This window comes from Caloenas nicobarica, chromosome 16 (genome assembly GCF_036013445.1).
Source record: "Caloenas nicobarica isolate bCalNic1 chromosome 16, bCalNic1.hap1, whole genome shotgun sequence".
Lineage (NCBI taxonomy): Eukaryota > Metazoa > Chordata > Aves > Columbiformes > Columbidae > Caloenas > Caloenas nicobarica.
Genome location: NC_088260.1, coordinates 4,189,238 through 4,216,243, shown reverse-complemented (window position 1 = coordinate 4,216,243; position 27,006 = coordinate 4,189,238). Strand labels below are relative to the sequence as shown.

General features: G+C 44.7%; 1 protein-coding gene across 12 annotated transcripts in view; it reads right to left on the bottom strand.

Moving 5' to 3' along the window:
- PITPNM2 (phosphatidylinositol transfer protein membrane associated 2) overlaps positions 1-27,006 on the bottom strand; it is a 129,279-nt gene that overhangs the window by 70,025 nt on the left and 32,248 nt on the right. Inside the window, exon 1 of one of the 12 annotated variants that reach the window (XM_065646522.1) lies at positions 13,419-13,479. The exons of the other annotated variants lie outside the window; for them this stretch is intronic. The gene's annotated coding sequence lies outside the window, so the exon portion shown is untranslated. Of the gene's footprint in view, positions 1-13,418; positions 13,480-27,006 lie in introns of those variants that run through there. 12 annotated transcript variants of the gene reach the window in all.

The following is a 27,006-nucleotide window of genomic DNA, read 5'->3' as shown; positions in this document are numbered from 1 at the left end:
TGTTATTTAATCCCCCTGAACACACGCAGCCAGAGACCCGTCACACAGACTCTCCTGCCCACGTCCTACGGTCGTCTCGTCAGGAAGCACCATGGGACAGAGCAAAACTTCTCATTTTGTGAGTGGTGACACTTGGTGCAATGTCAGCTGGAACACAGGTGTCTCCTCTCATCACGTGAATGGCTACCATTACATAAAGGTCAAGGGGAAAACACAATTTATGAGGGTGTTCCAAGCAGATGAATATTGAGCACTTGTATTTTACCATTCCCTTCTCTCCCCTCTCCTTCCAGCCCTGCCAAAGCAATCTCTCCTGCACCAGCAGCGGGACTGGTCCAAGCAACGTTCACATCCAAAGGTTAAAAACCTCCAACATTTCTATTTAGTAACTTTGTGGCTACCATTATTTGCTGTAACACTCAATACTGCGCTCAAAACTCTCTTTCACACACGCAATAAACTGTAGAGACAGAGTGAATTTTTTAAAATCTGCCAAGTTTTCGGGTTTTGTAGTGTAGGTCGTATCTGCTGACTGAAGGCTACGCAGACTTAAAAACTCATTAGGCCTCGAGAAAAAAGAAAATGATCTAAAGTTAAAGCTCCTTAAAAGTGCACAGTTCACATGCTCACTGGTAAAAGGCTACTGTGTCAGTAAGTAATGTTCATTGTAATCGCACGTCTAATCTGTCACATCTTTTTCAAATAGAAATTTTTTTAGTGCAGATGCTTACACATCCAAGTTTCACGACTGAGCTTAGATCACATCTGACAGTGAATCAGCTGCTTAATGAGCATTTCCCCACGTTGCAAAACTACAAGACGGTCCCAGCGCTGGGGAAGATGCAGCGGAGGATCGAGCTCCCTGTGCCCGACGGGTCCGGCCACAACCTACAGCACACGTGGAGGGAAAGGAAGTGGGGGAGAGGAGGAGGAAAATGCAAACACATGTGGAAAACAATTTTCCTCAGGTGTAAACCTCAGGGCAACCTCAAAAGATATATCAAATGCAGACAGCGCTGCAACGGGCTGAGGATAAAACATTGTTTGATAAGACAGAGCGAACAAGTCGCATTTACAGTACTTGATTTTTTTTCCATTATTAGATGCAATTTGACGTCACTTATAGAATTTAAGAGCTCATTGTAAAGCAGACGTTTATTACAACAGAAGGATGGAATCAGTCCAAATGCAATACAGCTACACTGGAGCTATTAAATCTTGTTATAGTTCACTGGGCAGCCAAATACTAGCTTGAAGCAACGAGAGGGAAAAGGGGAGGGGGAAAATGAAAAAAAATAAAGTAACACCACACCAAAGCATGCACGCACACATATCATGTTTTCTCCTTAAATATTCTAGAATATTGTACTGTTTCTTCACATTTTCCATTCCTATTACTCCTTTAACACCTGGGGAGAGGAAAACTTTGCTCCTTCCCTTCTGCTTTATAAGCAACATCGCGGTGCAAAGCAAGGCAGCCCCATCTATGCACACGCTGGCTTCAAAGGGACCAGGTGAAGTTCATCAGCTGAACTTTGGCTGGAAAATTAACGTTTCAAGTCCTGCCATGCCTGGAGGTTATACAATAATGAGCTAATAAAGAAGCCATTAAAAGAACTAATATGCACACTGAAGTCACAGATGAGTTCAGAGGGAAAGACAAACCAGCCTCTAATCCTTTTGCTGATGCTGGGGATAAAGCTGAATATTAAAAAGAACGCATCCAAAATTAAAGGTTAAAAGTTTCCAAGTAGGCTGCACAAACAGAGCACCTCCAAAACGGTGTCCTGCGGCCTCTGTTCGGCTGAGCAAAGGGACCTGGGCAGACCCCACTTTGAACAGGCTGCTCTTCGCCCAAGTCTCTCGGATGCTGAAAATAGGCAGACATTACACACATACATATAGACACATATAGATGTGTAATATATATTTTATATATAGACATACATACATATACACAGAGCCAAAAATAAAAGCAGCATTGACAATGCGATAAGAGCAGTGTGTTGGATGAAAACAGACCGAAAATTGCTGGCGGCTGAGTAAACTACTGTAAAGAAAAATCTATCCAGTGCTAGAGAAACAGAGACATACAGCAAGGGACAGCATTTTGCTTTCACTGGTGGCACCTCCATCAGCTGAAGGCCACTGACATACAGGGCTCTGCATCCTCTGTGGGCAGCAGGGGATGGGATGCTGACCAAGTGTAAGAAAACAACAAAAAACCCTCTAATTTCCAAGGTAGAATCCCCAGGAGACTATTGCATTTACACTTCATGTCTCTGGGTGCTACAATCTCTTCTCCTAAAGAACTTCAGGAGGAGAGCGAGCTGAAATGCATTTGGGGCTGTCCCCACCAGTTTGTCAAGGCTTCACTTGGATTAAGGAGTAAAAAGCCAACAACAAACCCAATCCTGCTCTTAATGGCCTGAAGAATAACCCTTTTACTGAACTCACAGCAAAAACATTGGCGGCAGCAAGGCTTGGCAGAAAGACCGAGAAAGACCAAAGGGTGAAGCAGAGCCAAGGGATGACCTGGCCGAACTCTAGACAGGATCCACACCATCCCTCTTCTCTCTCTCCATTAGTTGCTGCCCTGGAAATTACACTAAAACTATCCAATATCCTCAATTTTTTCCTTTTTTTTTTTTAAATTACAACAAGAAGAGCAGGAAGTCATGAGAGCTCCCACTCTTTAATCACACCAGTCACTAAGCATGAAAATAAGAAATTGAGGGTAAGAAATGTCAAGAGCAGTGAGGCTGAGGTGCAAGATCTCTGCAAAGCCCAGGGGACCAGCTCACCCTGAGGTCCCCCAGGCACCCAGCGGAGCACAAACCCAGCCCTGATCCTCCCTGCGCAGACTGGCTTTGAAGAAAAACGGCCTTAGAGCTAAAAGCCCCTCAGGAAACAGGACTGTTTATCTTTTTTTTTTTTAAAAAAAAAGAAAAAATTTGGAATGAAGAAAATCACTTCAAGTTGCAGAAACAAGGAATCTTGGAGTCCCCAGATTGTTTACAGAGGTAAAAGGTTTTTCCTGTTTAATCTCAGTTACCCTCACTGCAGTTCAAGCCCCTCTTCTTAGGCTAATCTCAGCAAATGGTTCTTTAACTATTTTCTTCCACAATTCCTCTTTTTCACGTTCAAAGACACATGCAATGTCCCTCTCTCATCTGTCTTCTTCACCCCTTCTCCCTCCGACCCTCAGCTCTAAGACTGGTGTGAGGCTCCCCGGTCCTGAAGAACGAGGACAACTCCACGTCTTTCCCATGTTGTTCCTATGCCCCGGCACCATATCTGCCAACAGCGTAAGGCAGTTGACGGCCACTCAGTCCCAAACCCACCGCAGCCTCATCTCATCCCCCGCAGAATGGCAGCCATACCACTCATTCCCCATTTTATAGTTTATCCTTGGGCCTTCGCACTCATCTCTTCCAAATTATAGCCCATTTCAGGCTGTTTTTTCAAGGTTATTTTCAACTTTTATCTCCAAATACCTGCAGATCCACTAAACTTGTTTTTGAGACACAAAAATGCTATTTTGTGATTTGAGTCAGCGCTGGACAGACTCTGGATTGCTTCCTCAGTAATTCTCTATCAAACTGAAAGGAGACATCAACAGCTACTCATATTTTCCAGTAGTTACAGTCTAGATGGAAATAACATTTTATTACCTCACTTCTGCAAATATCATGAGGCAAAGGGAATGAACATTCACAGCTGGTTTAAAAAGACTATTTCATGGAGGAAAACACTGTATGATTGCAAAGTCAGTGTTATAGCCCCATAATACTTCACACCGGTTTCATTAGGCTGAGATTTGCCTTGCCTGAAGGCAAAACAGGGCTAGAGAAAATAAGTCCTACTCCATCAGAAGAAACTTGTAATGACACCTAAAATCCTTGCATGGGAAGCAAGACAAACGCAGCAGTGAAGGTTGATGAATGGTGTTGCAATAGAGATTGAAAGTAAGAGGGCATTTTGCACAAGAGTGGTAAATGTTTAATATCTCCTTTGCTTCGTTCATCCATAACACCAACAGATTAACAAGGTTTCTGTGGCTGCATAACATCTTTGGAGTTTTGATCTTGGAAATAATTACACTAAATATTTCATAAGTGCCTTTGAAAGCTGGGGGTGGTGGTGGGTTGTGGGGTTTTTTTAATAAAGAAAAAAAAATCACTAGCTGCTCTCAGATTTCAGCAGGATAATGAAGGTGCACAGATAATCAATAACCATTTTCAGTTCATTATTCAGCCCATTTTGGGCTGGTGTTATATCTTCCCCTCTATCATTCTGCATCCCACACACAGAGTGATGTAGCATTTTTAAACCATCAGATCTCACTGCTCTTGCAAATCATCCTTAATGCTAACCACAATACAGAACCCCCAGCCTCTAATAACGCCTACATAATTTATAGGTTTCCAGGGTGTTTTCAGCTGAGCAGATTGCAAGCTGAGGCACAGGAGGCCAAGTTGAATTACGTGCTAGACAGGTGGAGTTTCTTCTTTGGTCTGGGTAACAAATCACTGACTAATTTCTGTGGCTTATCCCTCAACTTTTTATGAGGTCTCCAGAAGGGTGAAGTTTCTGTTTTAAGTCACCTCAAGAGTTCCCAGCTCAGGGGTCCTCGGACAGGTGACTCTGGGCTCCTCCACGGGGAACCGCACCGGTTCTGGGGCTGCTGATGGGGCTTTGCAAGGTCCAGCTGCTGCTCTGGGGCCACAAAACTCAGGACCTTCGCAGGTTTTATCCAGGACCTGCAGAAGGTCTTCCAGGAGGAAGAAACACCATTGCATTGGTAGTGGTAGGGACTGAACCAAGTCACGGTGGTTGTCACCGAGGACAGAAACATTTCCATGTGCTGCTGGAAGAGGAGACACCGTTCAGTCACACAAGGATTAAATTATAATAGGAGCCTTCTGGAAACAGGCGAAAGTCCTCCCTGGAGAAGGCCAACATCTGCCTCTGCCTTCCCACCAGAGAATACACATTTGCAGAGTGACTGAGGCTGAAGTGGTTTTAAACCCTTTTCCTAAGCACTACACAATCGTGGTTCATCTCACCATTAAGCCTCCAGCCTGGCCCAAGCAGCCCAAGCCCAATGCCAGCGGAGTTATTTTTCCATTACGCATCCAGGAGGGATACACAGCCTGGCTCAGTTACCTCAGAGTTCGGATAACAACAAAGACAACGCCTGGTGCTAATTCTCCCTCTAGGAGCGCGGTGACTCACTGCTGGAGCGTTTTGCTGCCCAGTCATCCCCAGGGGACAGGCCCAGGACCAGCACGGTCACCCTGGAAGCTGCTGGGACCGCTGTGCACGGTGAGATGAGAAGCCCTGAAGCAAGGTGAAGGTCTGAAGCTCCATTATATCTGTACCTTCAATGCAAGCAAACCCTACAAGTGAAATTTTTAAAGCATCCACAACAGATACCTGCAGAGCATTTAAAGTGCTATTTTAAAAAAAAAAACCCAAACACCCACACCACACATTTGGTTTCACCTGGCTATTTTTTTCCTTTTTTAATCACTGCTTCAATTCCTTCTCTGAACCACCTTCTCAACAGCCCTGATACTTCACTGCCACATCCATCCATCTTCCGATTTCTCGCAACACAGAGAAGCCTTCACACACCCCAAGGCAGAAGACACCTGCAGTAGAGTCCATCATCATAAAACACCCCAGTGCGCAGACGGGACAGGACTCGAGGAGGCCGATCACCCCTAGAGAGCAACACTGTCCCTCCCAGGAGGGACGCCAGCCCCGCCGTTGGATATTTAACTCCTCAACAAGCTTTTCTGAACACCAAGCATGGCCTGTTTCTGCCTAATACCTATAAACCCTTCTCTAGATCAAACTTAAGGCCAGCTGTATAGTCTTCCATTTATTTTGTTTTCTTGACATGCAAGTCAATGACCATTTCCAGCATTTTGCAGACTTGTGAAAGAAGACGTGATATAATAGGGAAAGAAAATGGTACCGTGAAAGGATGAGGAGCATCTCCAGCCAGCCTGAAACTGCAAGTCCTATCAGGGCAGGCTCCAAAAAAAACCCCACGATAATAAATGATGAGTTTGCTGCACGCCAAGGACAGGAGCGGTGCCTGAGGAGATGAATGCAGGTCTGGCAAGAAAAGAGGGAACAAACCCCTGCTGGGCTGAGTCACCCAAGCTGGGCAGGCACACACGGAGCACCGGGCTGGTGCCCAGCTCTGCTCCTCACAGCACCTGGCAGATGCATTAAAGCTCTGCCCTGGCCTCAGTATCATTATCCCTCATTTGCAGCGTGGAATTCCACGTGGTTTTATTCTTCAGAGCAAACTGGATGTCAACCGTCTTCTCCAGCTAAAAATTAAACTTCACAAGCTGGTGTCCTACAACACAACAAGGGGTCGTTCTGTGTCCATGAGGCAAAAGAAAGCAATTTATGAGGAGCAAAACAGAGCAAAAAAAATATGTTTCCTGACTCCAAGGCCAGTTCAAATAAACTTTCCTCCTCTGTTCCCCAACAAGCATCCAAATTGTACCTGGGGTGCACTTTTTTGAAGCATCCTTCATAAGAAAGTGTTGCAAAAGCAAGTCCACAGGTGGTTATGGCACAAAATTTTCCTTTTAATTAGAACCACCATAGGATGGAAACCTTGTTCCAGCCTGACAGCAGCTGAGGAAGCAAAGCACAGAGCAGAAAGCGTCCAATTCAACCCGTTTCAGGGAGAGCCCGAGTGGTGAAGTTCCCTGTCCTGGCTTTATGGTTCTTGCTACGGTCTGGCCAGTTGTTTCACACCTTGAGAACTTCTCCGTCCTCACTGTTCCAGCTCCATCTGTCAATGATCAGATAGCAGGAGCGCCGCACAGCCTGTGCAAGAGCCACACGCCCTTCATTAAAGGGCATTACAGCTGTATTTATATCTGACATAAATCTGCTTTGTAAACAGTGACCTGATTCAGGATCTGGACTTTCTTAGACAGCAACACCAAGAGCACATGTGTGTGCTGGACCCCAACGGGCAGCACCAGACCTGCCCAACCACCAGAACTGGCAGGTGGAAAGTGAAAAATCACCAAAAGCTGGAGGTTTTGGCATGTCCAAAAAGGGTAACAGTGCCTTGCAGGTAGAGGAGCCAAAGGGTTTGAACATTTCAACTTGGGTCATAGTGTGGCAGGAAGAAAAGGACAATTATTCTGTAATGCGAGTGTCTGAAGAACAGCTAAGTTTGGATAGTTTATTCCAAAATTCCCTGCAAACTCTGGCTCGGTCAAACCAGAAATCAGTAGGTGAACTGAAAGTAATATCCAAGTTCTCACTCCAGGCACCAGAACCTGTTTTCTTATCTCATTTCTGTTTTCCTATTTGCTGTCAATTCAAAACGCTACGACAAAAAAAAAAAATCAGTCCATTACACTTGCTCTTAGAAGTCTTAAGCTCCTATGTATGAAGTTGGTATTATCAACAGAGTCCATAAATTGCAGCTAAAGTACATAAAGGAAGCAGTCATGACATAGCCCCAATTTAATCTGAATCAGGTCGCTATAGTCAAAGAAATGTTTTTCAAAATGTTAATTAATTTTTAAAAGAATGGATTAAAGGGGGTTCTCAATTAATAGAATACTTTACGGAGACAAGCTAGAGAGGATTGACCATTTTATTAATATAGCGATTTAACAGCTATTCAACATCTAATAACTTCTCATTAAAAGTCAACCCTCCTCCTTTTACCCATTTGTCAGAGACAACACAGCCTCATTAGCCTAAAAGTTCCATTTCTGCTTTTCCACAGATTTGCTTTGATTTTGCTTATACCGACAAGCTAAAATCCTGAAATGACGGCAAAGTCCAGAAATCTACAACACAAATAGTGCATTTGTCTTCTAGATGGTGTTTTGGTGTCGCATTCCAGCTGCAGTAACACGGTCGGTCGCTGCAAGCGCCAGGTAGGAAATCTCCAGGTCTACCCATAATATGCTGCCCAAAGGCACAAGGCAAAGGTTTGTCCATGAGCTGTACCTCATCTGGAAAAGCACACAAACGATGCCGTTTTCCAACCCCTTTTCCACCCAAGGATGACCAGCAGCACCTCATAGCTTGCCTGGAACTGGAAGGTGGTGTTGAAAAAAGGCCATACGGCAATTTCCACTTTTACCAGATCGTTCAGTTCTCACTACAACCTTGCAATTTCAGATCAAGCAGGTCTTCACGTGTGTAATGCACAAGTCGACATGTTGTTCTGGGCGATTGTTTTAGGCAGCAAGGATCTGACAGAGCTCGGGGTGGCGGGGTAAGTGCTGCAGGTCTGAGCTGGGACAGTGGGGACAGCCCTGGGGTCGGGGACAGCAACACGCAGCCCTCAGCGCTCTAGAGAAGCTAAAGGACACCTGAACATCTCCTGAACACAGACAAGAGACAGCAGCAGAGAAAAGCTCTTGTCAGGGCTACCCTAAAATGAGTACATTAATAAAACCAGAAAAGCCCTGTGACGCCGGGAGGAAAGCAGGACGGCAGCAGCCGTCCATATAAAAGATAACAGAAACTGAAAGAGGTTACAACTAGGGCTAATACCACCCAAAAGCTAAAGCAAACAAAAACATTCCAGGCTATCAGCTTTATCTGGAAAGACTATTCAAGCTGTTCTGAAGACCGTAACAGCCACACACACAGGCTTTAATAAAAAGAGACACCTTTCTCCCAGTTCCTGCTGCTGCAATTTTAAGGAATGAATCCAGAAATCAGCAGAAGGGGAAGCTCAGAATATATAAGGCATTGGTTTCCAAGAGAATATTTATCATGTCACATGAGACGAACATTTTTAGCCAACTTGGCAGAAAATAGACAAGCCGCAAAGCTACCCTAAAAACACCAGTCATGATAATTACAAGAAAGAAAAGCGAAGCACAAGCAACGGCAGCACTAACAAACCACACTTTTAGTGACACCCTGCTAACGATTTTTTATTTTATTTTTTATTACATATGCCAAGTCTAAAATATCATCTCGGTTGCTCAGGTGTGCAATTTATGTGTTTAGTTTTATGTCATGCAATTAAGATACAAGCCAAGCTCATTCCAGACTGATGCCTTATGCCTTCATCTGCATGGTTTGCTAATATATTTATCCCTCTCCACCTCTCTTCAGCACAGTACTATGAAGTTTCCAAATTCTGGAAGTCAGCTGCCCCCAGACACGTCCACACCACTCCCACAGAAGGAAAGGGAATCAGAACATCATAATTTAGGAGCTGAAGACCTTTGGAGCTGAGAACAGACAGTCGGCTCGCCCAGACTAGCAGCTCACATTAGAGAAGGTGGCTGATGTCTCCGACCTTTTCCTTGTGAAAACAACGCAAGTAGGAGCAGAAAAAGCTAATTTAAATTGTGCTCCTTGCAAAGGTGTGAGGTTAACAAAGTAAGAGGTTCTTCACCACCCTCCTGGTTGCTTTTCCTCTCAAGATGAGTACAGCATCCCACAGCCTGTCTGCCCTGCTGATGTCTTCTACTCATTCACCATTACCTTTTAGTGCAATTATACAGGAAAAAAAAGACGCGAGAGAAAACACAAAAAATAAATAAGGCATCAATTATTATGTAAAATCCAAGACCTCATCCCCTCTGTTCTCCCACTAAAATAAAGCTTTTGCCAGGACCCAGCCTTCCTCAGGACAGCACTGCTCAGCTTCAGCGTTTCAAATAAAATTGATAAAGATCAAAACCATCCGAAAGCTTAACAAGTCGGCTCTAGGCTAGAGGTTGAAGGGCGAGAGGCTGGGCAGGAGCCACAGGAGGTGTCACACACGGTGACGGTGGCTCTTCCCAAGGCACGAGCCAGAACACAAACCAGCTCCATTCCCGCAATGCACAACTGCGGGGCTGGCAAGAGTCAACAGTTGTAAAAAAAAAAAAAAAACACCAACCAAACTTATTTTTGTCACTAAAATCAGCAAGGGTGACTCACAATAGGCTGGGGGAGCCTTGTTGATGAGTTTCATTGTTATGCAGTCACTTTTCCCCCTTAATTTTCAAAAATATCCTGAGTGACAATAATGACATAATTAGGTAACGCAGGTGAAAACTTCCAAGTTCCAAACTAACCGCAATTGCTACTTCTGAAAATGCATCAGAAATTGGTGATGCGGTCAATCTCTGTTGATCACTGAAATTAGAAGAGAAGAATCCAATGGGATTAGCCATTATCTTCTGCGAATTCAGCAATAAAATCCCAATAGCTCCATCAGGAGCAGGAACAGCAGCAAGCACTGCTTCGAGCATGATCTACTGCTAAATACATTAGAAGCATCTCCAACTTACCAAATAAATAGGTCTGACTGTATCAAAACCAAGTAAAATCATTTTCATCTCAGCCACAGGTCAGTGTTTTTTTCCTAGCAGGGCTGAAGAGGAAAAAAGGCCAATGGCACACTTTGAAAATTACTTGCCAACTAACTGATGGTTCACTACGTACATTTTGGAAAGTTTTCCACCTTACACTTTACACGACTCCTTGACTTGGTCAATGCAAAGAGCAAATGCAGAAGAGCAGACTTGTTAAGCTCGCGGTCAAATTTAGGACAATCACTTTTGCTTCTTAAAGCACCGAAGTTGGCTGGAATCTTTATTTAGGACTAAGGTCTAGTGGCTTTCCCCTGAATAGGGGATAACATGGAAACTATTCTCCTTGTGGAGTTTATTTTGAGCTGAAAATATTTTCCAGTTTCATGCTGACAGACAGGATTGTAACTACATTGTGTTACAGAATAATGACCAATTTTCAAAGCCTGTCACAGGGAAAAGTAGAGAAAGCTGCATTTTCCTCTTTACAGTACTTGTTCCTGCAAAAGCTTTTACATTTTCAAAATAAGGTCATGTGCTCCTTCAGCACAAAAGGACCCCAATAAACACAACACAGCTATCCATCCCATTTATCATCCCAGGTAAAATATGATAGTCAGATTAGCCAAACAGTTATAAATTGACCATAACTGAAGGCAAAGGAAGTGATTTTCTCATATTCCTCTCTCTGGCAATCACCTCCAAGATTTTAAACCCAACGGTATCAGCCTCCCAAACACTTCCCAGTACTGAGCTCCTCTGGGATTTAGGGACAAATTCCTTCAGCGTCTCTGAAGCCCCAAGTTAGCTTGTCGCATTTATTGGAGAAAATGGTTTGCTGAGATGACACCGTAAAAGTTTGCATTAATACCTTGAGTTGGATCCACACCTCCAGGGCTGTTCTCAAAAAACATTCCTGGTGGTATTTGCAAGGGCGGCCGTCTCCAAAATCCCACCTCAGCCCCTCATTTATGGTTTGAGATGCCCCAGGACCAATGCTTAAGTTACCACTTAAAAGTCCTACTCGAAGTGAAAGGGGATTAGTTAACTGAATGCATTTATACCTTTAGAGTTTAGTTCTTATACCCAATGACACGGTACCTGCCATCTGTATTGAACAGTTCTCTGGAAGAAGCTCCTAAGCGGGTACGGCAGATGAGCACGCACAAAGCTTCGGTACCAGCACGCACAAAGCTTCGGTACCAGCACGCACAAAGCTTCGGTACCAGCACGCACAAAGCTTCGGTACCAGCACGCACAGCCCACTTACAGCTCTTCTGCTCTGAAGGTGATTGACAGTATTGCCAGATCAAAACCCTTGTTCAACACAGAACTATCAGCTAGAAAATACCACTGGTTTGGGTTTTTTTTCGCAAGTTGCTGGTTTGCTGGAACACAAGGTGCCCCCTAGGAGACCACTAATCCTGTGTGCAGAGCTAAAATATCTCCACTGCCCAGCCTGGTGTTCTCAACGTTGAGAAATACTGGAAAAGAGAGTGCATTGACTCAAAATAAGGAGAGTTGAAAGAAATGTTGGCAGCTTTTATTTTAAAATGCGTGTAGCTTTGCGCATAGAGCTAGGAACGCTCTCAGTTCCCTTAGATATTTCAGCATGTACCAATTCTTCTGGAAAAGGTGGGAGAGAAACTTCACTTGATAGAAACACGTTTCTCAGGGGCCCCCCTGTCCTCCCCAAACCAACAGTCGATCCCTGGGACTGCTCCTGGGGTTCAGCAAAAACAGGGGGACCGGGGATTGTAAGATCCAGCCTCAAGCCTGTCACCTGCTGATGCTTTTTGGCTTCATCCTCTCACCTCCAGGAGACGGAGAAGGCATCTCTTTTGGATTGCTCTTTGTGTAACTGGCAGCTCTTACAAACAAACTCCCTCTGCCCCGTTCCTGCAGCAGAATTAGCACCAGCCCAGCAACCCAGAGAGTGACTGAGCCGCAGTCATGAGGGGAACCGCACACCCAAACCCACGGCATTTCCATAGAAACCACAGCGGGAAAGCCTCAAAAAAGCTGACAAGCTAAAACACATGGGATGAAATAAGTAACTCTGGTGGGAAAAATACACACGCGTACGATCCTGCCCAGTCCCGCAGCAGCTCGGGCATTCGGAGGTAACACGGTTGATCCCAAACTGACGTCAACAAAACTTTTTTCAGCCCTTCAGGCTGCCTGATAGGAATAACCACATTTCCCCAGTGAGGCCATTTCAAAGGACAAACTTGCTGGGCATTATAAGCAACTCTCTTCCCCGTTCCTTATGGGGGTATCCTTCTTGTTAGTGTCAATAAACACAAAGGAACTTTCTTTTTCCTGGATTGAGTAAAGCCTTCCAGAACATATGTTTTCCTTATGAGCTGAATCAATTAAGCAAATAAATACTGGAATATGTCAGACAAGCAGTGGACTCTTTTGGCCAAACAAACCTCCCCACAGAGAAAAAACACCCAACAAAATAACGCACATTATTACCAATGGCGCAAGTTTTCAGCTGTAAATTAAATAAGCCCAGCCCAGCAAAAAGAAAAGCTTAAATACATTCCATCACACACTTGCCTACTTCAGAGAAATGTTTTTGTGTGAGAACAAAAAGAGAAAGGGGGGAAAAGAAATACAGTCAAGAACACTTGGAGATGACTTTTAAATAAATCAGGATCCTCTGCTCTTCTGAAATACAAGTCATATTCCAGGGCTCAGCAAAAGCAAACCAGCTCTACCGGGAGAGATGCAAACATGCAGGGAAGGAGGTTGTTTGTTAACAAACTGAATCATTTGATGAGATGCCTGATGCATCTCCAAACCCTTCTCAGACAGAGGAATAACATGCACAGCTCGCCCAGTGCCGAGCTCAATTGACTACACGCTACAGCATCTTTCTACAAAAGCCAGAAATAAAAGCCAAGCCAAATTCCACGAGGTCTGGAAGCAAATCTGGACACAAAACACTTTTCAAAAGGTCAGAGATGTTTGCTCCAGGCCTGTTAGCTCAAAACCCAACAAATTTTACTGTGACTGTCACCGGGACCGTACAGAAATTCCCACAACACACACCCTGGTCACGCAATAAAAAGCAAACTTGCTCACCGCGGCATGACACGACGCTGCCTGCCGTACGGACAGAGGAGCCGTTCTGCTCCAACGGCCCATCTGGAACTCGCACACGCGATCAGACTGTGAGCGGCTCACGCTGCCGAAGCTTCGCTGCTCCCCTGCTCCGCTCGACGAGCCCACGAGTCGCACCAGCCGTCAAATGGGAGCTACAGGAGCGAGAACGCGATGTGCGCATCTCACTCTCCCGTTGCGGTTGCGACGCTCTGAGCCGAATGTCCCTTGTTTTCCTCTGGGTAAGCCCAAGCTTTACCACTAGCATCTTTCATAGACAGCACATGACTTTTCTGCTTAGGAAAAAAAAAAAAACCACACATGATTGCTTATTTGGTCTTGAAAAATACTTTAGTCTGATGGATGTGTTGTTTTTCTGGAATGAGTTTCTAAATATATACTCTACCTACCGCTTCATCAAAAGCAGAGCTAAAGACACTAAACAAGTCAATACATTAAACGGTTTATCTTGTTAGAGGTTTTACAGCTACTTAATAATGAGCTCTGGTAACTGTTGCCTGTATATGTTTATTATTGTAAGAGAGTCTTTAAAAAAAAATAATCAGCGTAATAGCATAACCTTTCCTTTCAGCTGCATAAAAATGCCACGCTCCAATCAATATCATCATTAGCAAGAAACTAAAAAAAGATCAGCAGAAGCTATAAAATACAGTAAATTACATTCTGAGAACAGCTTTACTGCCACCATTTTTTATAGAAATCCTATTTAAAATTCACATGCAGAAAAAATTAGATAAACGTGAAAAAAAGCAAATCTGGACAGGAGATAGAGCAAATGTTGTACTCTCTGACAAGCAGGATAATAAAAGCAGAATGGTAGACTAGAATCTGACCTTTAATGGTCAGTCACATTTTCCATGTGCTGTTAAATATCTCTTGCAAAGGAGGGGGGGAAATCAATTAATAAAAACCCCTGTCAGTGTTTACATGAAGTGACCAGTGGGAAATTATTATTTTACAAATCACAGCAAATCTCCCATTACTTATCTGGACCAGAGGAAAGTTTAGTGTCACTCTGCTGATATTTTGGCGTTTAGAAGTTTTTACACATCTTACAGAGTTTGAGCCTCTGAAAACCGACGGGTGTTTCCATTGCACAAAATAACACACATTCCTCCCTCCCCGAGTCCGGGGCACTGAAGGGCACAGCAGCTGAGTTCACAGAGCACCAGAGGAGCGTAAGCATTTCTTTAGCCAATAAAAACAACATCCAAAACAAAGTTACAAATATAAACTCAACCTGGACTGGGAGCTCGCTGCTCAGGGAAGAAGCTGTTTGCCATTTAGCTTTACCTACCTTCCTAAATGAAAAGTCATTAGAAGATGCTGACACCTTATTACCTGGGCTAAAGAGCCCTCCAGAGCCCCGCATTCTTCATCACCTCCAATGTGAAAGGTATCCAACATTTCTTAAAAATATCTGGTCGTTAGGATTCCATGATAAACAAAAACATCCAAAATTTTGATAAAATTACTACAACTTAAAAAAAAAAAAAAAAAGGAAGGGGCAAGCCCCACTGCTTTATCTGTTCGTGCACTTCACAAAAGCTTGGGACATCTGCAAGAACATCGGCAAGAGCTTCAAATCTCACCTACAGCAGAGATTTCCTTCCTTCGGCTCTTCTGGACCGAGGCTGTTGTCAGTGAGACTGGGGAAGATGAAGGGAAAGGAGATACCGAGGCATGGTGAGCAGTGGAAGCGATTAGGATGCCGGAAACCAAATCAAAACACAGATACGGGTTTTAAGGAGTCCATCTGTTAACGACAGTCTGAAGGGATAATAAAAATATTTCTATTATAATGATGATCTTAGATGAAAAAAGCTGAGTATTTGGTACAGGGGAAAAAAATTAACTCTCCAACTGAGCAAATGAGCAGTATTTCCATTTATTTCCATTTCCTTAGCTGTGCCAGGTAAGATGCCCTCCACCGCATGTTTCCACATGCAATCCAAAAATCATAAGTTTTATGGTATACTTTACTTTTTACCTTTCTGCCAGCTTCTCTAGACGAAAAAACAAGCCGCTGTGACTAATCTTTAGCTTTGCCAGCTGACAAAAAGCACTGCGTTATCATACCCTGTTTAAAATAAAAAGAAAATTGCAATTTATCTTTGGAGGGGGCAGAAAATGTGAAGCACACACTGGTCCTCTGCCTTCCCCCCATCCCCGAGGCATCGCCCTCCACCGACACCCTTAACAAGCCGGGGCTGGCGCTGCTCCCTGCGCTTTGGGGAAGCCTGTACGGACGGTGATGCACATTGACCGGGCAGAAAAACCACAGGAAGGCAGAAAGAGAAAGAGAACTGCCTCTCTGCGATACAGGAACCGCTGTGAGAAGTTGCCATGGAGAAAAGGGAACCGCTCAGGTGTCCTGAGGTACACGGTGCTGAGAGACGTTGTAGCAAAGCCAGAGGGAATACAGAAGCAAATGGACTTAAGTGCTCCCACAAACCTGAAACTTCCAGACAAGAAATTACCAGTAATTACTAATAATATAATTTTCATGCAGCACTCATCAGCATGAACCCATTCTGTCCTCACAACAAAGAGGAACAACAAAAGCCACAAACAGTTACTAAATTAGCTTATTAAGATCTCTGGGATTTTTTCGAACCTTCGTAACCATCAAAATTGGTCTGAATGCACAAACATGATTACAATAAAAAGGCCCAGATACCTTCTGGACACGGCAGCATCAGATACATGATCATACAGCAGCAAGCACCACGGAAAGGGAACGAGGGCTGCTCCCCGGAGTCGGTACCGTCCTGCAGCGCTGCTCTTTTGCGGCCAGAGCTGCTCTACGGGAGGAATTTAGGAAACTGTTACTCCAGTTTCAAGCATGCTCTTCTTCAAAATACCACACACTTCCCGGACGGCAGAGGCAGCTAAGCAGACTGTCCAGACCACAAAACACAAAAATAAAAAAAGCCACAGCACAGCTGAGGTGCCGACTGAGGGCCCAAAGGCTGCAGCTCGTTTTCCTCCTGTGTGTGTCTGTATTTCCCACCAAAGCACAGGTCCGCAGGGCACAAAGCCCAACCACGATAAGATGTTCTTTGCTAAGCTCCAGGCAGCACAGGCAACACCACCTACGGACCAAAGCAGCTTTGTCTGTCCAACAGGACCCACATTAAGTCAAAAATTTAACTTCTAGGATGAAAAGTTCACTGATGTCCCGGTGAAAAAGATGCAATCGAAGCAGGTCCCAAAGAGAAGGGAGATGCAGCAGGACAGCGGTGGCTCCATCCAGCACCCAAAACCAGTGCAAAAAGGCACCGGAAGGGGAGAGGAGCCAGTCAGGGGCCACTGTCCCCAGCTGCCAGAGCAGGACATCTCATTCCAGAGATGTTTTTAGCATGAAGAAGGAAAAAGAACACTAGCTGTATTACTGCATCCACTCAGCTTCCAGAATTTTGAACTCTCTAATGATACGGTTCCTGGAAGAGCACTTGTAACAGAATTAGAGGACATCTCGTGAGCACGCCCTTGGCACCAAGACCATGATGTGGAAAGGCTCCTGACTGCACGATCCAGCCCCTTCGGAATTCAGTTACGTGCCCCTTTAGCAGAGGTAAGAGGAAGGTGTTTTAAAAGCAGCTTGCTCTTCAGTTTGTATTTCGTGATTGGAGTTTTCCTGGGTTTGTTGTGTTTGTTGTTTGTGCTGCTTTTTTGTTTGTTTTGCTTTCCCCCACCCCGCCCTTGTTTCCTTTAAGCAGTAAAATGCATTGCTATTCTTACTCCTTTACCAGTGTTGGTTGTGCTGCTGAGAAAGCCCTTGCACCAGAGCAATACTCGACTCAATTAAAGATGAAGCACAGACTCAGTTTTCTTTTGAGCAAAAAGGACAGAGGCTCTAAGAAGCTTCACCCTACACTAACCAGCTTTGGCACTGCCCAGACACACTTGCTTAGGGAATTTTTTATGCAGTGGAAGAAGAGATTTTCCACAGTGACAAATACTTTATACAGTTGTCCAAATTAAAACACCCATTTGACAGCAGATTCAGCCCGTTCTTGAATTCATTCATGCTCTGACCCATGTCCTCAAAAGGAGAGCTAGTTGTTCTTTTGCTTTAAGCAAAGCTATGTTAAAATGTTTGTTTCCAATGGAACAGGGAGACAGACATCAGGAGGAAGCAAGCTGTGTCTGAAGAGCAGGATTTCTGGCAGATGGGTCAAGAGCAGCAGCTGTGTTCCCAGAAAACACACATCTCCACAGGCGCAGGGCTGCCATTGGGAAAACATCACAGGAGCCAGGTTAGGGCAAGGGGAAAAGGGACCATTTTTGACAAGAGGTGTCAGGGTACTGTTCCCCTGGACAAGGAGATGAGCGAGTGATGTGAAAGGGCAGAACAAAACAGCCGACACATTTTGGCCTCTATTCGTGATGGGAAGCACATGCCTAGCACAGGGATGACCAAGGAAGTCTGAGCCTGAGCAGCCAGAGCCCAACAAGATTGAAAAGAGTTTGTGCTTCATATATAAATACTCGGGTTTTCTGGTGCTCATTACGCACCACTTTCTGCAGCGAAGTCAAAAAGCAGCTCCACAGGTTCTCTGAGAGTCAAAGGCAAAGGGCTGCTGCTGGATTTACTAAACCGTGTCAGGGAAAGAGCTACAGATGCCTTATCACCACTGAAATGTTACAGAGATAACGTATGTGTGTTAGCTGCCTCCTAGAAACGCAGCTAAGGGCACTTTTATGCTTATTCTGCATTGAAACCAGCGTATCAAGTCTTTTATATTAACGGAAGCTCCAGACACCCAGCAGAAAACGAGCACATCAGCATTAGCACCACGTATTTTGAATTGCCCTGGCCCCAGCAGGCTCTCTCCAGCCCTTCTGTCAAGATGCTCTAAGTGGATAATTTTCCTCAGGTAAGACCAGGGAGACCCAGGAACTGTCTCAAGCAGAACAGGTAATGAGTTTACCCAATCTCTTTATGCCGGTTACATTTAAAACGCTGCCCTAAACAAACTACCTGGTAACAGTAATTAAATAAGCGACAACAGTGTACTCCCAGGATATTTCCATTGAAGGACTGGAAAGCACTTGAAGAAGAAGCCTTTGTCATGCAGCCATGTAGGTGCAGCTTTGCTCTTTCCTCCTGGGAAGGCAGCACTCGGATTTCAGAGGAGCACTCCATGGGTTAACAAGCACTTGTTTTCTCCCTTATAGCTCAGGGATACAGAGGAACAGGGAGTGTGATGTGAACATCTGGTTTAGCAAAGACACGAGAGGGCTGCAATAAGAGGAAGAAGAGCATTAGAGATAATCATGTCAAAGACGGAGCCTGTCCTATGAGCTTTTTGCAAGTGAGTGCACTAAGGATTACTCCTGAAAAAAAAAAAAAAAAACACAAAAAAACCACAGCCTGTTGTAGAGAAGAAAGCAGGGCAGCAGCAGCATAACTCAGTCAGCAGCACTGCTCATAAAGGAAAATAAATCATCATTTCTATTGCAGGTGCCCTCAGCACCATTTCAAAAGATTACCCTACCAACGGCACCGCTTCAGCCTGGTAAAAATCAACAGGATTTGCGGGGAGGAGATCACCTCTGCGTGCCCAGCTGAACCTCGTTCTGCACAGCAAGTCCTGTAACAGAAACCCACTCTTACCCTCACCGGGGCCAGCAAGCAGAGAGCTGACAAGCAGGAAAGAGTGTGCTTCATCACATATTCAACAGGGTCATCTCTTCTCAATTGTTATTCCTAGGACTCGGTCCTTCAACTCTTTGCTATTTACACACATTGTTCATCTGAGCATGCCTCCTACTTGTAAGCGTTCATGAGCCTTCAGATAAGGCTTGCTCTATTCATGAATAGCAGAGCTCAAACAGAGAAAGATTCCGGCGTTAGTCAGATGTATTGAGAGAAGGGAAATTGGAAAGCAGGTACAGACAGAAAACCTGAGCACGTGTGCTACTTATTTAAATGACATGGACATTTCTTCAACGCTTCATTGGTTTTTTAAATGTTTGTTGTTTTGTTTTGGGGTTTTTTTTGGGGGGGGTCAGCTTTGCTGAACTTGAGGTTACACATGTAGTAGGTAGGTAGCACAGTCCTATTTTTTGCCGCTTTAGCGGGAAAAAAAATAAGAGAGAACACTAAACACCAGACCTTTTGAGAAACCCTTTTTTGCTCCACCAACCACTTGGACCAAAAGCAGCTTCTCACAACTAGGTTTTGCAATCCCCTGCTCGCTTCTTGTACGTGAAGCAAACCAATCCCCCCGCAATTATACTGCACCACAGACATTTCCCAAAGCACCTACTCCCAGTTTTCATCCTTTGCTGTACATGGACATGATAACCTCTCTGCAGACTAAAAACCACATAAAATAGTTACAGGTTGAAGAACATGCAGGAACGGCAAAATAAAACTAGCATTTCTAACACTATTGTGCTGGTGAGTCATCAGTTAACTCTCATTTGTCAGCTCCTATAAAGGCCAATATCTTCAAAGGCAGCTGGGGCCAAGAGACCCTTGATGGAACCAGCAGCCAGGCTTGGGCTCAGCAGCCCAGAGCCACAAATGCCTTTTCCCCCTTTGTCAGCTGCCAACAAAAGCAGGAAGGGATCAGAGAGGAACTTCAGATGACAACATCCCTCCCTCCAGCCCCTCTCCCAACCACCAGCACTGTGATGAGACACTGGGTACACAAACCTCAGCAGTATTTAAGCCGAACCCAGCTCTACCAGTCAGTCCTGTCCCTCTGGGGAAGCGGCTCCTTCATCACGAAAAGCCAGGGTTCAGTTTCTGTCCCTGGTGCAGTTTTACTCCAGATTCAGCAAACGATGTTCCATGTTCCGTCACTCAGCCAGAATCCCTTTGTATCAGGTCTAACATGCCCGGACCCCCAGTAACACCAGCAGCGGATCAAAAAACACCATCACATCGACATGGAACAACAGAGGCAACACAAACCGGAGCTTGAATCATGCTGAGGCACAAGTGGTTCAGGGGATTTGTTTGCACAGTTTGCCTTTCATTAAGATCCTGTTGGCTGGGATGCAGAGGGGAAAATCAGGGATGTATATGTATCTAATGGCAGGGACCACACAATAATTTGCAGGTTCTATACCCAAGCGTCACATACAGCACTTGTATTGAACACATGCTTGCTTTCTTTTGTTCTTTCCAGTATTTCTTTCCTATTGTGACCCACTGTGTTCTTCCTTTAGTTTCTCTTTCTCCCCTACCACGAGCTCTGCTTGAGTAAAGCTTTGCAGAACTGAAAAATCCGTTCCCTGCTGGAACCAGCCAGATCAGACTCTTTTCTCTAAAGGAAACAGCATTTAAACATAATAGTAATCTTTCACAACTCAGACCTAGGAAAGCTGTCGATCAACAATACCAAAAAACCCCAGTCAGCAGGGAACAGGAGTCAAGTTTCTTGTCCCTAAAAACAGTTTCCACACACTCCCACTGCCTTGCAAATTTAGATCTGCTAAAAAAGAACCACCACAAGGGGAATGGAGCTTGTTTGGTGGCCAACAAGGCTTTCTCCAAGGGGGATCAGAGGTACAGCGTTCAAAAGTTGCATTAATAAAGCAGCAGCCTTTTGATGTTTAAGTGGTTTCATGTTTTTGGAAAACAGGGCTCGAGGACGTCAGTGATCCAGGATACTACTGGAAAACTGTGTTTCTGGTGCTTAAAAGCTTGCGGATCTAGGAAAATTCAAGTTACAAGATACGTTTTGAGCAATAAAGCCTCGCACTGAGCAGCTTGAGTTTTCCTTTGGTAGTTACCAAAGCCAATGTTGGCAGGGAATATTACGTGCTCATCCAATGGATTCAGTAAAAGACTGCTTGTTTGGGCGCATTTCGAAAGAGCAACCCCTCCTGCCTCGCCTCTCCATTTTTATATTTAAATACATGAACATTTTAATCTTCTGAAAGCACAAGCAATTTACCTCTTCTTTAAAAATAAATAAGGTGGGGGATGCGATCATTTTTAGAAAGCGGTATCTAGAGAAACATTTTCATGCAAATAGAGACACATTTCAATACCCCTGAAGCACACAGAAGGTCGACCCAAAGTCACAAGGGATTCGTGATTTTGGATGCCCAAACCGACACCTTCTTTTAAAAGGAACACAGTTTTTTAAGAGAGGAACCCGCAACCACCTACTCATCTCCCAAAAAGACAGAGGAGCAAACAGACTTCCATCACTTCAGAGAAATATTTCCTTCTATGTTTTACAACTAAAAGATAAATAATAACAACAACAATGAAAAAAGAGACAGAAGGAGACAGACAGACATCTGGGTTATGTTCTAAATGTAATTAGAAGCCTGACAACAGGACAGAATAATGTCAAACAAATTACAAGCAATGTGTTTTCATTCACAGGGTGACAAGTCAACAGGCAGTCAGTTAATTTTAAGACTGATTATGTACCAACTCCTTAAATAAAATAAACACACTCGTGTACACGGAAAGCAACAGGGAGCCCAGACACACCATCGATCTCCCTTTGGGCCGGGCTGAACATCTCAGTTCTATCTGAGAAATAACAAGCGTGAGTGTCTTAGGGGAGTTTGTTTTACAAGCAGCTGCTGCTCCTTTCTGGGTGCCCAAGCCACCCCGGTCTTGGAGCTGCTGAGTATCTTCAATAGTCACTGAACGCTGACAGAAACATACATAAATGCATATATAAAATGACACTAAAGAGTCACAGTGGGCAATAGCCTTGGGGAGGAAGAGCCGTAGGATCCTGAACAAAGGTTTTTGGAGACCAGAACCCTCACACACCATCAGGGGACTCATCTCCTGGGTAGCACAGGGTGCACACAGGGAAGGGCTTTGCCATCTGACCTCGACCGGCACATCCCCTTCCCGCTCAGGGGCTCTTTTTTGGGTGGCTTTCTTGTTTGCTTCAGGTTGGTTTCTTTGTCTGGGGTTTGGTGAGGGTTTTTTTTGGTTTTTTTGGTCAGGGCAGGGAGATGCAACCCCACAGCAGAGGGGATCCTGCTGGCTGAGAGCTGCCCACTCTAACCACAGTAACTGCCAGACTGGGCAGTGCTGGTGGAGACGATACTTCTAAGTCAGATGGCTCTGCCAAAAAAGCTTTGCAGAACAGAACAAGCCTCAGAGACCTAAGTGTTGCCTGCAACAGATTACAGACAAAGCAGGGACAAAAGGAGCTACAAAAGACTCCACAATATTCCCCTCCTTGAGCTTTAGGGTCCATTGGAGGACAGTTCCGTTGAGTGTAAAAGGACATAAAGACGATGTGGGCAATCCCTGGGCAAACTGGGGTGTGTTCTCGCAGGATTCGGTGCTTCTCCCCGGCGACCCACAGGCAGCGCCTGCCTGACATAGGAGCTGCACCCCCGCTCCTGTGGACCCCTCTGCTTCCCACATTGGCACCTACAGGGACCAATTCACACAAAGCTTCAACTTTTCACTTCTGATGCAATTGGGGGAAAAAAAAAAAAAAAATAAATTAATCTACCAAATAGCAGAACGGGAAGATGTGCAGCCCGGGCAGCTTGGGAGGGAGCAGCTGCAGAAGGCAGCTCTGCATTTTCTTGCAGTAAAGAGAACTACCTATTTGTTTGAATGATGGTGGCTTCACGGGAACACCAATCCAGAGCCAAAAGACGACAGCGATGACGTAAATACCGGGGAAAAGCAAACAGACTCGGCGCAAAGCGTTAAGGCAGCAATGGGACATGGTGGTGGAGACGCCAGGCTGCAAGGAGAAACAATGCAGCGAGACAGAATGACGGATGAAAAAAGAAAGGTTACAAAAGCAGAACAGACTAGAAAGGCACTTATAGGATAATAATCTTTGCCTGTGTTTCTAATTATATCTGTAATAGTTAAAGCTGAAAGGATTTTAGAAGGCCAATTTACTTTTTGTCCTCTGTGCCATCTTCTGTTGGCGTTTGCCCCAGGAAATTCTGCAAGGGACGGAGCTGAACTGGCTAAAATCCTCCCTGGGGCAGGGACGAGCTGGGCAGCCCCAGACACACACCTGCCCAGGGAAACTCAAACCCAGCGACACCACTGCAGGAGCTCCAGGCACCTTCTGTGAAAAATATTAACAAACCAGAAAAACGTGGAACAGCACCAGACTGCAAGTTAGACATCGACTCCAAATCCTTCGAGTAAATAAATATATCCGCAGCTTAGAATGAGCTACGCTGAAGGCTGGTGAGACCGGCTGGAACAGTGACAACCCAACAGAACCTGCCTGGGCAGGACTAGATGTGGAAAGTGGGGAATTCATCTTGTTAAATTTCTCCAGACCCTTCAAGCGGTTCTTTAGAGCTACAGGTTAACCAGCTAATACATCTACAAGCTTATACCTGTGAACAACTTCATTTCAATTAGATCTCTGTAGCATGAAGTGGCCCAAACTACTCAAATTTGAAACGAAGAGGAAATAGCAGGTATTAGATTAACCACATAAAGATATATTAATTTTAATTGTAGAACTATTCAGAGTAGAGTATCCTGGAGAGGAAAAAATACTCAGCCTATCTCCTTGGGAGTAGTAGTGCTTAGGTTTAACCTGCAGTGTTGTCACTCTACAAAGACGTAGCGCTCTGAGAATTTTAATGCCATACGCCAGGTTTCAAGAAGTCAACCCAAATTTCAGAACACCAAAGCCTGTAACAAACAGTCAATCAGGACAAACATCATAACTGGAAGCATTTTAAGTTTGGAAACACACAAACATCATGAAAACTGCGGCAGCACTACCAGTGCACCCCGAGAATTAATGTTTTAATCTGAAGGAAGGGGAACATCTCAGCACTCGCTATCTGCTGCATGATTCAAGAGCCTGGCACGTTCACCGACACCTGAATCTCGCTGCTAATTAGAGTCTGCTACCCAGAAATAGGGGGAAGGGAAAGACTTTTGGAAAAGAAAAATTACACCAGAGATGTTGTTATAACAGTTCAGAGTATTTCCAGTAATACTTCAGATGCTGCAGTGAGAGATCGTACCCAACAGCTTTCGGAAACAAGGCGGTAATATTTATCATCATCGCCTTCCCCAGCTCAGTATGCTGAAAGCACACAGAGGAAAAAAACCACGCAGCCTTGGAATAGTTAAGTGTTTGGGAGTGCGCGTGTGTTTAATTTTTTTGTTGTTGTTTTTTAAACTGCCGATATCTGAATCAAACCAGAAAAACAGTCTACGAGCACAGCCTTCAGAAACCACAATAGACCTTGTCCCACAGCAACAATAAACACACTTTTGCAAAAGGACAAAACTGCTCCAACGTACTGAGCAGACATTCTTGAGATCTCTAAAATGATCTGAGAGACGACCGAAGAGGCTGAACCCCAGACGCGGCATGAACACCACGGCCTGAGGCCCAGACACCCGCAGAGGCCTGACTGCCCTGGGAGGGGTGGGACGCCACAAACCTGCCCATTCTTGGGCACGGCTCCTTCAACTGATGTTTTCGTCACCAAAATCTTGTGAGCAAAGGGCCTCACTGCTGTTGAGAAACGGCCGAGAGCCGGAACCCGAACTGAGGACGAAATCCAGCTGGAACCCCATATAAAATGACCATTGCTGATGGCGCTTCCCGCTGCTGCCCTCAAAAGCATCCATGCTACCGCGCTGCACCTGCAATTATTTTAAGCAATAGGTTTTAGAAAAACACTAAAAACTAAGGTTCATTCCTCCTTTCTCATAACAGTACAACTTGTACTTAACCCTCCTGTCACTGCAGAAATATTCCGTGTAAGAAAGCAGCACAGTAGCAATTTAACAACCGAGCAAACAATACCTCCATGTTGTTATGTCTGTTAACCTTTGATTTACACCTATGTTTTTGTCAGTTTTTGTTTTTAAATTAAGATGCTTGTATCCTGAGGGGGAACAAAGTTCACTCTATTAAATTAACATCTGCTATAAATAATGCACTACCGGAGAGTTAAAGAACATTTACTGAGCACTAAAAAACAGGTGACCGAGCATTGAACAGTCTTTCTCCGAATAATTTAAAAAATAAAAATACAATAAACACATGAAAACGAAACTCCGCCTTTGCACACATTTCTGGTGTAAGAATAGACAGCTCCAAACAACTTGCATTGCGGTTGCTTGCCCAGCAAGCTGGCGCGGGCTCCGTCTGCGGCGACAGCTCAGGCTTCCAGGGACAGACCATTTGTTGACCCCCTGTGTAGGTTATAAACACAGGCTGATCTCCCAAAGCAATTTTCATTAATAAAAAGCTTTCCAAGACCAGTCTTTCTCCTTGCCTAGCCCCAGAGACCAATTCCGCCCTCGCTCTCTCTTGCCTGCCCTGCCCCTCTCTTTTTTTTCCTCCTTTTTTTTTTTTTTTTTTAAGATGGGAGAATCAAGTTCAGCAATTTCTTATGCTATATGGGCACAGGTAACAGGAGAAAACAGTCAGCAGATCATACGGCATTGGCTTCCCTGCCAATGGGAGCAGTACACGCTCGGTGTAAAGGCTGTATTTTTATTTATGTGAAACCATGGAGCTCACTGCTATCATATTCAAGTACTCACTGTCGCTTCTGCACCATTTTAAAAAGGCAAAGGAAATAAAAAGCATAAATGAACTTCTAAAACAAGCTTTTTTTTTGTGCTGAAGTGTTCGGTGAAGAAATATAAAACACAATTGGAACAAGAGCTCAGATTGCTGCTTTAGACTCTAATGGCTTCATAACAGTAATTAAGGCTTCTTCCTGACTTCATAACTATGCCATAATGCATTTATCAAAAGCACATTACCACAATGGACGCATTCACTCTTTCTGCAATATTTCGACAGCTCCCTTTGGACGCTATCAGTAAATAAAATCTTGTGCGATCCAATTAAAGACAGCATTAATCCAAATCATTTCTCTGTGGCTATCTTGTTTCGAATGCACCGCTCTGTCAAATTTTCAAATGGAAAAATGGTTTGAATACAGCCAAAAACTTCCTCCCCAGAACAACTCCGGGATGCCGAGTCCTTCTTAAGTGCCGCAGGAAGGAAGGAAAGAGCGTTACTGGGGAGCTTTGTTTTTATCACAGAACGAGGAGAGGTTCTGACAGCGGAGAGACTATTGTCAAGTGCATTTGGACCCACGTCAAGTCTCTGCCTTGACAAATTGGACTGGGAGTCCTTTCAGAGCAAAAGTGTGCGAGAGAACACAACCCGCGATGCAGAGCCATTTCTCCACTTCAGTGAAAAGCAGAAGGAATTACAGAGCTCTCCCCCCTTTTCCTCCCATCCAATTGCCTCCGACACAGCCGTGCTCCGCGGGGACACGTTCGCGTCCTCCCACCGGCCCCGGCCCCACGCAAACCCCACGATTTTATTGTGGGGAATACAAATAGCTGCTGCCAGCTGAGCTGCGGGAGGAGCGGCACGTGTGCGGAGCTCACGCTGCGTAATAACCGCTACCCAAAGTGCAAATGTGAGTGGGGGAGTATTGGCACGAACCGTGCCGAGCGGAGCTAAAATTAGGGCTGGCAATATGGAGAATCCATAAAATCCTCTGCACCTGGGTAGCTCAGAGCACTGCAGCCCAAACATGCTTTATCTGGAGGACAGAAGGGGGA